The 13,640-nt window shown below is 39.0% G+C and overlaps 1 protein-coding gene across 6 annotated transcripts in view; it reads right to left on the reverse strand.

Moving 5' to 3' along the window:
- The window catches only part of PDE7A (phosphodiesterase 7A), a 114,330-nt gene that overhangs the window by 29,774 nt on the left and 70,916 nt on the right, over window positions 1-13,640 (reverse strand). The gene's annotated exons all lie outside the window — the stretch shown is intronic.

A 13,640-nucleotide genomic window follows, 5' to 3' on the forward strand; every position in this document is an offset into this window, starting at 1 on the left:
TCTGAGGCTACAAAGTATTCCATCATATGGATGGACCATAATCTATTTAACCAATCCTCTACTGAAGGGCACTGCTACAACTTCACAATTTGCAAAAATACCTTCATTTTATTAAATATGCTTATATTTCCACTACTTGTTTTCCACTACTTGTCAGCTTTAGATATCATTCTTTAATGTTTTATTATTACAAACAGGAAATAACACTATACAGGAAATCACTCTATATCCCATCTTCTTTGCCTTTTCCTCTTCCAGTGTTTGTTAGTTGTTAGAGTGCTTTTTTCCCCCTTTCACTCCAATCCCCATTTGCATTTTAAGTTCAGCTCTAGCATTAAACATATTCAATATTCAGGTGCTTATACCATGGTTGCCCCAGTTATCTTTCTTTGCCTTTGGGTTTCAATTATTTGACTATAATGCATCTCTGTGTGGATCTCTTTGAGTTTATCCTGCTTGGAGTTCACCGAGCTTCTTGGATGTGTATATCCATGTCTTCAGATATGGGAAGTTTTCCACCATTCAAATCATTTTTCTGCCCCTTTCTCTCTTCTTTCTCCTGCTGGGTCTCCTATGAGTCATATGTTGGTACACGTGATGATCCCTCCACTGGTTTCTTGCGCTCTCATCATTTTTCTTCATTCTTTTTTTCTTTCTGCTTCTCAGTCTGGATTATTTCAATGTTCTTATCTTCAAGTTTGCCAATCCTTTCTTCTGCCTGCTCAAATCTGCTGCTGAATCCCTCTAGTGAATTTCTCATTTCAGTTATCATACTTGTCAGCTCTGGAACTTGTTGGGTTCTTTTTTATAATTTCTATTTATTGAGATTCTGATTTTGTTCATACAACGTTTTCCTGATTTCCTTTAGTTCTTTCCCCATGGTTTGCTTTAGCTCATTGAGCATTTAAGACAGTTGATTTAACATCTTTGATTAGCAATTCCAATGTGTGGGCTTCCTCAGGATGGTTTTTGTGAAGTTCATTTTTTCATCTGTATGGACCATACTTTCCATTTTCTTTGTATGTTTTATAGTTTTTAATTGAGAACTGGACATTGTGAGTATTATGCTGCGGCAACTGGAAATCTAATCTCTCACTCTTCCAGGGCTATTTATTTCTGCTTGTTGTGGGCAGAAGCCATCTGTTTTGTGACTATTTTGTGACCAGACTATTTTTGTCTTTGCATATCTATCTGACTTTGTTTATTCTTTGTTGTGTGTGGTCACTGAAATTCCTGCTACAGTATCTCTGCAGTCAGCCAAAGACCCAACACAGATTTCCCTTATATGTCTGGCTCCAAAGGCTGGGGGGTGGGGAGAGAAGTACCGATACTTTAAATCTTCTGGTAGATGCTTCTGGGCAAAGCCTCTGCAGCTGAAAGGGCTGAAACCAAGGCAAACGTCTGTGCCTAACCCTCAGGATCTGCCAGACTGACGTCAAGAAGCAACCCCAAATTTCTGGAGGACTAGGTCCCCACTGCCCACCTGGCTTCAGCAAGTCACTAAAGAAACACGGGCCACTCTCCCCACAGGTCGAGAGGCTGAGGAGCGGGGGATGATCACTGGTTTGTGCACACTGCTTAACTGCCGAAGAACAGCAGTCCCTCCCTCATCAAGCACCCCCCTGGCTGTTGTAAGTGTCCAGTCAGGGTCCAGAGTCCTGAAATAGTTAATTCTGCCATTTTTTTTTCCAGTTTAGTGGTTGTTTTGATGGAGGAACCAACCCCTAGAGCTTCCTACCCTGTTATTTTTATTTTTATTTTTTTTGCGGTACGCGGACCTCTCGCTGCTGCGGCCTCTCCCGTTGCGGAGCACAGGCTCCGGACACGCAGGTTCAGCGGCCATGGCCCATGGACCCAGCCGCTCTGCGGCATGTGGGATCTTCCCGGACTGGGGCACGAACCCGTGTCCCCTGCATCGGCAGGCGGACTCTCAACCACTGTGCCACCAGGGAAGCCCCCCTACCCTGTTATTTTTGAGCCACACTGTCCCTTTCCTTTAAAAGCTGTTTTGCCTGGTCCCTTCTGGGAATAGCTGCCCTAAGCCTTCTCTTCCGCTCAACCTGGGTTTGAGAATGGGGACAAGGTGCATGGAAAGGCTTAGCAGTCCAGAAACAACACCTATCAACAGCCTGGTGCGCTAGGTATTTTTCTATGAATTATTTCCTATATATGCATAAACATACAGGTTCTCTTTTATCCCAGACAGTTCACAGCATTTTTTTAACTTAAGAATCCACGAACACCTTTTCAAGTCAGTAAATGGCACTTACATGAGCCATCACTTTTACTAGCCACATATTATCCCACAGTATGAAACTATCATAATTTACTAAATCTTTCTGCTCTTAGGCTGCTCCTAACTTTCATTTTTCTTACCAACAACTCTGTAGTGAACATTCTTATAACTGAGTCTTCGCACACGTCCTGATTCCCTTACAACAAACCCTCAGAAGTAGAACAAGCACATAGGAGCACATTTCAATGGCTTCTAAAACACACTATCAAACTGGAGGATAGGTTTTCTAAAAGAAAATTGGAGAGGTTTCCAGAACTCTCCTAGAATAGCTTCCAAAATATGATCTAAGAAAAGGGAATCAGTAACTATGAATCAAGGATGAAGCATGATGAGATCATGTTAAGATGGAAAATTTTAGTTTCAGGTTTGCTTCACCCCACCCCCAGCCTTCCTCCACACACAGATACACACTGATTCCCTACAATGATTAAAAATAAAATTCCTATACTGAAACAAGCAAGTAGAGGCCACTATTGAGAAGGTATCAAGTTGAATAAGTAGTATCATTTAGGAACAGATAAAAAGAGGATACATGGGGAACTGGGAACAAGAAAGAGTGATTCTGAGAACTTAACTAGTACTTTCATTCAGACAGTTAAATGGCTAAAAGGCTCACCCCCTGACCATATTACATAAAATCTGACCCTATTAACCAATATTCTCAAGAACTCATTTTGTGACATGAGACACACCAGTATTTATTTCACAGCATAAAAGACAACAGATTAAAGTTGTCTTTATTCAAGCCCAGTTTCCACCAGGCTAGGACTATTTAAGTCTCGGGCTTGTTCTAGTTTACATGGTTACCTACGTTCCAATCCAGCTTAGAAAGCCGACAGGGCTCAGTGACTTAATCAAGTTACTATTAAGAACTGTTGGCGCTGCTGGTTCTTGTCTAAAATATCACATTACCTCACTCTGTGATCACGAACAAACTAATCAACCCACCAAAACTAAATGAGCATCGTTACTTAATGAACATGGGAATTACTTCCAGTCATCCACTCCTGGCTTCTCTGAGCCAGTACTGAAATGTGGGATAGCAGCAAATTTAGAAGCCATGTTTTTCTCTTGCTTTTCTCCTTCATATCAGAAAGTGGACAGAAAAAAGAAATAGAGGTAATAGGTTAAGGAAACAAAAGGGCTGGAAAATCAACACGTCTTGAGCAGTATCACTCTCAGCTCTCCTACAGACCCTCTTCTCTGTCTGTCATCCAAACGGCATGGCAAAGATGTCACCGATATTATTAGACAAAAGAGGTTTTTAACAGAAAAGCCTGTGGATCTTGAGACTTGACCACTACTTGCTTTAACTGTCCACAAGAGGGAGTCCTGCAGTCACTATACCTGCTACCTTAAAACCGTGACAATCATTTAGACGCATTAGCATGAATTACCCTTGGAGACTGTCATAAATTGTTTTTTTAAATTCAGTGCTGTAAGGTGTTAACTCTAGTCTAGGGCAAGGTCATATTGAATGATAACTGAATAAAAAATATTAAGACATTCTTCATTCTAATCTCCTCTTTAATTTTCCTTAAAAAACGGAAGCCATATCAGAAAGCCTACTGTTAATACTGAATAAACACATTTAGCTACATCTAAATTCAAGTTTTCTTGGAAGAATTTTTACATTTAGCATGCATGGATAAATGGAGAAAAAACAGCTAGGTGTTCAGAGCAATGGTCTTTAGTAGAGTAGCTTGTTCTGATACGGAGAAGCAGTACAGCAGGGCAAATAAAGACATCAGCCTTGGAGTTACATATCTGATTTTGAATCCCAGCCCTGCCCCTTTTACTAGTTTTGTGATATTAGGAAAGCTATTTAAGTTATTGAACTGATTGTCAGTTTCCTCACTGTAAAACAGGCCTTACAGAACTGTTGTAAAAATCAAAAGAGATAATACAGCAATATGTCTTTTTGGGCAAAGAATAAACACTAACATTAATGGCTATAGTTGTTACAGGTATCAATTCTTTTAAAACAATACGTATAACTGACATATAACATTGGTTTCATGTTTAAATATGTTTAAGCACATGACTTCATACTATTTATTTTAACAAAGCCAGATTTATTCTTCATGACAGCATAACTTCCTTCTGAAGACCACTGTACACTTTTACATACTGTAGAATTAAATGCACACATTTAAAGATTTCAAAATATGCATACGTCATTACTTTAAAATAAATATATAGACATTCCAAGCTTCACTACAAACCAAAGAAATAAAGGAGCTACTCATAATCTAAAATTAGATCAATGTTAACATGAGAATAAACTAATATTCTATAAACCCTTTTTAAAAGATTACTCTTATTGTTATGGATTAGGCATTTCTTTTCTCCTTCATATTAGAAAGTGGACAGAAAAAAGAAATATAGGTAATAGGTTAAGGAAACAAAAGGGCTGGAAAATCAACACGTCTTGAGCAGTATCACTCCCAACTCTCCTACAGAGACGGGATACGTGACATGTTGGGTCCCTCTTACGCTCAAACGTAGGACTTGAACACAGCTCCTTATTTGTTACATTCCTAATTCCCTTATTAGTGAGCTGAGAAAAAAAGAAGGAAAAGAAAGCACACAAGCCTTACTGTATAACGTACAAAATAAAGCTTAAAGTTAAATCTCCAATTTCTCCAATTCTCCAAAGGTCAGGCAGAATTAAACTATCATTAAATTTTATTAAGGTTAAGGTCCAAGCCATATCGGTTCCCTAATTTATGCTATGAAGTTAGAGAAGGTATCTAGGAGATATTCTTTCAATTTGAGACAAAAAAGAAACAAAAATCAGTGGTTTTTCAAATGCAGGCACTTCACAATCTCCTGGAAAACTAGATACATTTAAAAAAATGCATACAGGGGGGCAGAATGCTCGGTTTCCTAATTCGATTCAGCACAGCAGTACTCATCTCTACAGGCACTGCTTGGCAAGGGGACTGTTATAGGAAGGAGGCAGGAACACGCATGATGAACAGACAGGGGAAAAGGACATGAGATTGTTTCCTGTGACTATGAACTATTACAGAAGTGTTGCTGAAACAACCAGGTATGACTTCAAGATAAATGAATGACTGGGAACAAACTAAAATTTAATAGAAACTCCAGACAGATATGACCTTAGTCTATAATACCAGAACTATAAGTAGAGGCTGGCACACTCACATCTGAATGAGAGACTAAATGACAGATCATGGACAGCCACCTTAGCAAATCAAACAAATAATGGCTAAAAACAAAAAAAAAATACGCTTGTAAATAGGAAAGTGATGACCAGGCAGTACAGTATGAAAGATAATAAGAAAAACAATGTAACGCAGAAAAAGTCATGGCTGAGGGAAACGCCACGCAACAACTTCTATTCTTAAAGGGAAGAAGCAGTAAAAGCTTCGGAATATAAGAGGACCTGAGTTTGTGTGGGAGTTTACTATACATTAAAGACTAAGATGAACTAAGACAATAAAGTCAGTATGACATAAGCTTTTAAGCTCAAGATAAACGCAGAAACAGATGTTCTTCCTGATCATGTCACTAAGTATGAAACAAGTATCCAAGTCTAACACAGCCCTGTTAGGAAGATAAGAAACAACACAAAACCAAACGCACCTGAGGGTCTAAGGCAGCACTTAATAATTTTGTCTGCTTTCAGAGTGGGTCATTATAATAAAGACAACATGAGACACTTGATTCAACAGAAGGGCAGTAGCCAGCCTGAATTCAGTTTACAGCTAATACAGATCATACTTAGAGAAATACAAATGGGACCGTATTAAGTCCAACTGGTAGAAGATATGCAGTTTTAGTCAATTTGATGCAACAGGAATATATTCAATCTCTACAATGAGCCAGAGGCTGCCAGAAACCAGGAACAAAAAGATGAGTAAGGCTAAAAGCCTTTTCGGCTACAATGTAAATATCCTGAAAGGTTCCCTAGTATGGGGTGGAATAAAGTGCTAAAATGAATAAAAAGGCTCAAGATAATGGGCAAAACACATTTACATAGAATGGAACATTACCACGTGTCGGGAGTAAAAGAAAACGGAAAACTGCGTTTGTGTGGACATGAAAAAACATTCTCCTGGTATTACATCTTGTCCAACGTTGGCAGAGAGACCATGGCTTCCAGTCTGGATGACGTCAATGAGCTTTGGTGAATTCCATGAAAATTTCAAGCTGGCAGCTTCCCTTACTACTTAATAACCACGCCAGAACCTTGCAAAGGAAGGTATCAGTGCACATGTGGAGCAGAATTATAATAATGCTTTTATGTTTAAAGATATTAGAATTTGTTACTATATAAGCTAAAAAGAATGTGTAACTAAAAGAATAATTTACTAAATTTAGGGGCATCAAATGTACAGCAAACAAGAGATGAATTCTGACACCAAGTCAATATGGAATCCATTTCATTAAGCCCAACTAATTTAAAAGTCAAAATATCATATTTCAAGAGACCAGGTGTACGGCCAATTGGACATAGAAAAATATCTGTAGGAAAATTTGGGGCTCGTAATCCACCCTACGGAAAGCTGGTTACTGAAGCCAACATACTCGAAAGGAGGAAACTCACAGGAGGGAGGTTCCTGGTTCTCTCTCCACAGAGAGCGGAGTGAAAGCAGAACTTGAGAAAGCCCGCGGAAGGGGAGCTGTCACGCTAAGGAGAGACGGTCGGGAGCCACGGGGCCGCGTCAGGGAGACCCAGCTCTGGGGCACTTTTCAGTCCACACCACCCAGCCAGCAGCCTAACATCTCTGCCACTCTCTAATCAATCAGCTCCTCTCTCCCCAGCTTTCTTCTCTACCCCCCATTACCTCTTTCTCCCAATTTGGTAGTGTATATATTGCTCATCATTATCAGGTGCCTCAATCCTCGAATTTTCACAACATAAGGTCAGGAGACTAAATAGGTTAAAATTAGTTGAATGCGGGACATCAAGAATCAGTTTATTAAATGCTGGAGGACCAGAAATCTGGACCTCAGTGGGAGTAGTTCCTAGATAGGGCAGGTCTGGAAAGGTTAGGGATCTTCTAAAAATGGGATGAAAGCTGAAGTTTTTCAGTAGGTATCAAAGAAGTATTAACGTTAACACTGAAGTTTAAATATTTGTCAGAAACTAATCATCTGCCTATTAAGAAAGTGGACCAATCCTTAAAAAAAAAAAAGTTATATAAAATGATCACATGCTTAGAAGAGCTAGCTGCATTATCTGCTAGTAATCCGATAGCCCTAAACACCATTACAAGATTCCATGTACAGCTCTGGGGGACAGACAAGGGACAAGGAGGTTAAGTAAGAAGCACCAATCTTAGTTTTTTGTTATCTAAACAAATAATTAGTGATTAGCATACTGTGAATACTCATGGACTGTCATGACACCTTTTAAGTAGTATAACCAGAAACTGCTTTCTATTCAATAAGCAATTTCACATCTCCTTTTGGGCTGAATAAAAATTTCTGACTTAACATGAGCATCTGAAAATTTCAGCAGTATCTTTAATGAGCTAAGATCTTCCAAATTTCTTAATAAACACAACCCATCGTATAATTCCCACTGATATGCATGTTCTATCTAAATTGCAAAATGGAACACTCCCCAGAGAAGAAAATATTAGTTTGAAAAAACAATGTTCCGAGGAATGTTTCTGATCATCCTAAAATAATGTCAACAATGACTTCCTTACATGAAAAATCCCTTTCTCAAACTCAAACTATGTAAATATGTATGATATATATTATCTTTTGTACCATAACATAGGTAATAAGAACACAAACAAAGGTAAAAGAATGCTTCATAGGGCTTCCCTGGTGGCGCAGTGGTTGGGAGTCCGCCTGCCGATGCAGGGGACACGGGTTCGTGCTCCGGTCCGGGAAGATCCCACATGCCGCAGAGCGGCTGGGCCCGTGAGCCATGGCCGCTGAGCCTGCGCGTCTGAAGCCTGTGCTCCGCAACGGGAGAGGCCGCAACAGGGAGAGGCCCGTGAACCGCAAAAAAAAAAAAAAAAAAAGAATGCTTCATAACATCTCTTCAGTGAGAGATGATATCTGGGAAAATTTGTTTTCTTGCCCCATAGAACCAAGATAATAACACCTGATAAATTCACAAAGTAGTTAGCATGAACAGTCCACTTAAAGCAGCAGAGACCAAAAAACAAACGAACAAACAAAAACCCCCAAACAACAAAACCTAGTTAAGAATGAAAGCTTCTGTGTGACGACTTAAAAATTAGAGTAGAATTTCTTGATTAAAGCAGAATCTGTGACGAATTGCCAGGCTAACCCTGGCTGCAGACTTACACCAGGTCTTCTGCAAACACTTCCTGGCAACGAGGACTCATGATCTTCCAAATCCCCCCACCCTCTGTAACCATGAATACAGGTTAGTTTCAAAACGTCTTCCCAAAGTTTGAATTCTCCCATTTCTTTATAAACAACCACAGACCTGGTCCAATACCAGTTAACAAATCTGCACTCCGACTATAAACCCATGATTTTTAATAAATGCATAATTTAATTACCATACTTTAAAAACTTTTTGTTTAGAGATCATTTTGAAATACAAATAAAAAATGCAAAAAGCTGCAAAACTAAATAGTACAGGGAATACCCTTTATCACTACCCTTTACTCAGATTTGCCATTGTTAACATTTTATCCACCTGCTTTACCATTTGTACTGTGTGTGTGTGTGTGTGTGTGTGTGTGTGTACGTGTGTACGTGTGTACGTGTGTGTGGTGTGTACCTGATTCTTTTTCTGAACATCTGAGGGTAGGTTATAAACATTCTGGTCTTTTACCCTCAAATACTTCAGTGAATAACACCACAACCTAATACATGTTCCTATTATAAATAAGGCCAATGTGAATGTCTTCACACATACATTGACATTTGTGTAAGATTATTCCCTTTGCATATATGTCTCGTGCTGAAATCAAAGAGAAAAAAAATGTTTACGACTCTTGATGCATCGTGACGAACTGCCTTCTAAAAAGTTTGTCATAACACAAACTTCTATCACTAGCACCTTAGCTGATCGTTTGCTTAACTTTCTAAATTTGATAGGAATTTGTTTAGTAGTGAAGTTGAACACTGTTTCTGTATTTTATGTACTCATGTGTTCAGCTAATTTTCTTCTTTTGCCTCTTTATACCCTTTTAGAAAGACTCACAGTCAGAACTTGCTGCATGATAATGCCCATGGCAAATCCTATTGTGAAGATCCAATTCTAGGCCTCACGAGAACGAGAATAAGGATTTATGACAAAAGATAATCCAAACCACAAAAACTCAGGGCAGAAAAAACCGCAATATTTACATAATAAAATTATTATTGAGGTCTCACTTGCTAACTTTGGAGCCTGTAATTGTTCTCTAACTGGATAAACAGCTAGAGGAGAATGCACCTTGGGATGGTAAACCCAAACACTGTTTATAATAAACCGTATATATAAAAGGATCTTTCAAAAAAAGCTCAATATTGCAGTGTAGATGTCTAATTTCTAGGCAAATTTAATAAAGACAATTATGTTCAACGTGGAGAAAATCTCAATCCAGAAACAAGTTAAAACTATTCCAGCACCTAAACACACATCAGCAGCACCTCACAAATAGAACGCATGGAAGAAACACAAAATTACAGACAAGCAGTAGTTATAATGTACTAATGGTATAATATATGTTTCTAACCTGTTGATATGCATTTTCTCCTGTATTTTAAACTCTCTCTTTAAAAAGACCCTGCCCTGGGAGGACAGATTACAAGACAGAATCCTAAAAGTAAGGACAACGGTTAAGAGACCACCAGAATAACCCCAGACTGTGGTAACAGAGGTCCGAATCAAGCAGGATAGGAGATAAGGAGGACAGAAAGGAGAGGAGAATGACAGCTATTTTCGGTTACTAAATACATGGGACTGAATGCAGACTGGCTGTAAGCAATGAAAGAACTGAGAGAGACAAGAATTTTACAACAGGGAAAGTTAACAGTGAGTTTAAGGTAAAACCGAAGAGATGCACAGAAGGCGTGGGGTGAGGAGCCGTACACAGAGAGAATTCTAGCTTCAATGAATTTAAAACACCTATCCAGAATTTTGTATTCAGAACATTCTAGAAACTATTTTAACTTCAGCATGCAAATATTTATGTCACTGTGAAAAATAAAATCCTATTTTTAATTGTATACAAAGGAGAGGGCACATTACTGAAGCCCTACTGCTCGGGCCCTCGAGGGATTACGCCCACCCCGCAGCGCTGGCCAGGTCCGCGGGACACGGCTGAAGGCGGCACTCGGCAGGCTTCAGCCACACAGCTCGGGCATGCGCTCACCCCCTGATTAGATCACATTTCACAAAATACGCTCGATGAAAATTTTTTCTTTTCAGAATTCTGAGCTGTGTGATAAACAGAACCTACGACACGAGTAGGAAAGAATGACTCATTTTTCTCTATTTAAAAAACCCCTCCAAATTACGTTATCATTTTGGCGTAGAGAGATACTCTTGTTTTATAATAACTACAGGGTCAGTTCCACAGTGACAATTTCCAGCTACAGCCTAGAGTCTTAGAACATCTGTCACGATGGGGTCGTGAAGAGAAGAATCTGCATACCTAGAAGCCGAGTGGCCTCTGCTGTCCTGAGACACCAGACCACAGAGGCTCCACATTAGGATGCAAGTGCAGATCCCCAAGCCCGAGACTGCTGCACACTGCTTTCAACCATTTCTTGCCACTAGGTTTCATTTTGCACCCAATCTGAGCACCTTTATCTCTTAGAAGGAATATTTTATCCGTTTACCTTTACTGCCATCATTGATACCTTTGCTTGTACTTTTCTCATTTTGTCCTTAAGATTTTACACCATTTGCTCCTGGTTTCATAATGATTTAGAAGACAAACATCCTATTTGAATTCCATGAGAGAGTACCTCCAACGATTTGGTCATTTCCAACTTCCCTCCCCCACAGAAGTGTCCCATTATGTCTCCTATTTAAGACTTCCAGCATCTTATAACAATTATAATTTTCAAATCCTCTCTTTCACTAAAATGCAGTAGAAGACAAGGGGTAACCTAGAGACTCCCAATGCAACTGTGCTTTTCTTTAGGTCAATATTGAGACTTAACCATTTTACTGATATCCTTACTCAGAGCCAATCTTTGTATATTACAATATTTACAAACAATTTTATTTAAACTTTTCAGTGAGTAATATGTTCACATGAATCAAAATTCAAAAGGGTGTAAAACAAACAGCTTCTTTCTCACGTCCTCAGGCCGCCCAGTTTCCCTCCTGGAGGCAACCCATGTTACTAAGGTCTAATGCGTTGTTACAGAAAAAAACGACATATTGGAATCACTCTCGCTTCCTTCCCCAGACAAACCCACTAATCCTGGAGTATTATTCTTTTATGCTGTTGGTATTCCTTTTGCTAATATTTTTTCCAAAGATTTTTTTATAGACATTTACACTTAGAGTATTACATTTGCCTCTTGAAAGTTATATTTGCTCTATAAAAATAGCTCTGAATGACTTCTTTTTGTGTAATCTGAAAGAATTTAAAGTGCTGTGAAACTAATTATCAGTCTCTTAAAGACACTGAATAATTTGCCTGTAAAATCTCTGGACCTCATGCTTTTAGGGGTAACTCTTGTGTAGCTTTCTCCAACATGTTGACCCCAGAACTCTTCCACACTCTTAAAATTATTCACTGCCCCAAAGAGCTTTAGTTTATGTGCGTTGTATCTACGGATATTTTCCGTAATAGAAATTAAACCAAAAATTCAAAATACTTATTTATCATTTCATTCAGAAACAACATAATAGGACTTCTGGTTTCTGGATCTGCATATAAGGAGCTTAGAAGTTGCCATTCTGTCCTAACAACATATAAAAAGCTGAACAGACTGCAAAATCAACAACTGTTCTAGGATCCACTGAAGACGTGAGGACACAGGGCAACTCACTGCCCCAAGACTGGAGAGACAGGCAAAGAGAGACAACTTACTGGCACAGAGACTCACAAATGGAAACCTCCTTGGGAACCGGTGCCGGGGCAGAGAAACCTGAACTATAATCGATGAACTTCTGGAGGCTTTTCTGAGAGTTAAAAACTCCAGGGAAATCCAGTCATGGGGTGGGAGGGGGGAGCAGAATTTTGTGAGATTTACCTCCAGGAGCTTGACCAGGTTAATCCCACAGTAAATGTCTGCCAGAACTCACACAAGAAGAAGGTGCCAACCTGAAAAGGCCCATCTCTATTAAAGAAATTGAATCAATAATCAGCAACCTTCCAAAACAGGAAACATCAGGCCTAGAGGGGTTCACTGGTGAGTTCTTTAAGGAAGAAATTATACCAATCCTCTAAAATCTCTTTCAGAGGCTAGAAGCACAGGTAACACGTCCTAGCTCACTCTAACCAGACATTATAAAAAAAGAAAACTACAGACCATTCTCTCTCATGCATATAAATGCAGAAATTCTCAATAAAATATCGGCAAACCAAATCCAAAAGAGTCTCCTTCCTCCGAAGAAGATTAACACTTACTTCTAAGCAGGTGGCTTAGAGGCACTAAAATCACAGACCACCTTAATCTAATCATTATTTGCGAGAGTTGAAAGCTGGGATTTTTTTCTAATATAAAGCACTTTGGGTCTCTGACTGAAGCATAGAGAGTTTACCAGGACAATTCCCCAACCTTGGTGAACTACAAACACCTGTTTTTGTTTTTCTGGCCTCAAGTGTCCAACAAAAGCTCTGCTCAGCTTCTCACTCACTTTTCCCAGCATCAGCAGATGCCACTAAGGGGAAAAGTAGCCTGAAATGCCTGCCTCGTCCTTGCCTCAACAGCACTCTGATACACTCAAATACACGTCTTTTCTACTGTGTCTAGTTTTTCTAATTTTTTCAATTGTATTGTTAATCCAAATAATTTATCCAACATTACCAAAAGAGGGACGCCTCCAAAAACAGATTTAACATGGTTACTATTTAAGAGTTTTAGAAGTCCTGTTTTTTCCCTTTTTCTCCCATTATGCGCCGGAACCAAACAATATTTGTTTTCGAAATACGCATTCTACCAAACATCTTTCAGGGGTACATGTGTTTTTAAATAAATCCAAGGGATATATACCTTGTTAACTATGAGATACCTTTATATAATGTCACCTGCACAAAAACATTTTATCTAGAGTCGTGAAGACAGAACATTTAGAATAAAACAACTTTTTGAACATATAGTTTTTAAAAAGAAAAAAATGTACCAAAGTAATTTCACATTTAAATAAGAAAGAAGAAAAACCATACCAGCTTTCATATTTTGATACTTTCCAATTCTCCTTGCCTCT

Source organism: Tursiops truncatus, chromosome 17, assembly GCF_011762595.2.
Source record: "Tursiops truncatus isolate mTurTru1 chromosome 17, mTurTru1.mat.Y, whole genome shotgun sequence".
Classification (NCBI taxonomy): Eukaryota; Metazoa; Chordata; class Mammalia; order Artiodactyla; family Delphinidae; genus Tursiops; species Tursiops truncatus.